Source organism: Branchiostoma belcheri, unplaced genomic scaffold (genome assembly GCF_001625305.1).
Source record: "Branchiostoma belcheri isolate BF01 breed outbred unplaced genomic scaffold, Haploidv18h27 scaffold1106, whole genome shotgun sequence".
NCBI lineage: Eukaryota > Metazoa > Chordata > Leptocardii > Amphioxiformes > Branchiostomatidae > Branchiostoma > Branchiostoma belcheri.
In genome coordinates, this window is record NW_017802499.1 from 4,150 (window position 1) to 5,472 (window position 1,323).

The following is a 1,323-nucleotide window of genomic DNA, read 5'->3' on the forward strand; positions in this document are numbered from 1 at the left end:
CGGACACTCCAGACAATGGCCCAGAGTTCTCTGTCGTAGGTTGACCAATTCCGCTCCTGCTTGCTTAGGGTTTTACTCGCGTAAGAGATGACGTGTTCGCCAAGGTCGTCCGGGTGGGTCAGGACAGCCCCAATGGCAGTGTTGGATGCGTCTGTGTACAGGGTAAGGGGAGACGTAAAGTCCGGATACGCCAATACAGGTGGTGTAACCAGAGCAGCCCGCAGGGAGTCGAAAGCTTTCTGGCAGGCATCGTCCCAGGCGAAACGGACATGTTTTCTCGTCAGAGCTACCAAGGGGTCTGCGATGTGGGCAAAGTTCCGTACGAACTTGCGGTAATAAGAAGCCAGTCCGAGGAAGGCTCTGACCTCGGCAGTCGAGGTGGGGGTTGGCCAATGCCGGACCTTCTCTGTGTTGGCTGGATCCGGTTGGATTCCTTGTTTGGAAACGACATGGCCGAGGAAACGGACTCGCGGCCTCGCGAACTGGCACTTTTTGGCGTTCAGTTTGAGGTTGGCGGCCCGGCAGCGTCGGAAAACCTCTTCGAGGGTAGTCAGATGGTCCTGGAATGTTCGTGAGAAGACAATGATGTCATCCAGGTAAGCCAAACAGGTGCGCCAGTCAAGACCAGCCAAGAGGAGTTCAACGAGGCGCTGGAAGGTGGACGGCGCGTTGGTAAGTCCGAACGCCATTACTTTGAACTGGTACAGACCGCGTCCGGTGGTAAACGCAGTCTTTTCGCGGTCAGCAGGGTCGAGGTCAACCTGCCAGTAACCTGATGTCATGTCCAGTGTGGTGAAGTAGGCGGCACCGGAGAGTGCGTCTATGACATCATCGGTCCTGGGAAGGGGGTGCGCATCCTTGATGGTCGCCTGGTTTAACTTGCGGTAATCGACGCAGAAGCGGAACGAGCCGTCCTTCTTACGAGCTAGCACCACCGGAGAGGCCCAGGGACTTTGGCTCCTCTCTATGACATCATCTGCCAGCATGGCGTCAACTTGTCTGTGGATTTCCGCTTGACGGTGGATAGGTGTGCGGTGTGGTCTTTGTTTGATAGGCGGACAGTCACCCGTATGTATGCGGTGAGTGGTGAGGTTAGTTCGACCCCTGTCCCTAGGTCCGGTGCTGAAGACATCGGAGTAGTTGTCCAGCAGCTTCCGCAACTGTTCAGCTTGCGTCGAGGAGAGGTCAGTTTCGTTGAGGTCAATGGGTGGGCCTGCTGAAGCTACCGCGGGCGGAGATGGCCCGAGGCAATCTGCGATATCATCGTCTTGGAGGGCCCAAAAGGAACCCATGGGCGTATCTGGCTGGAGAACCACGGGTTTA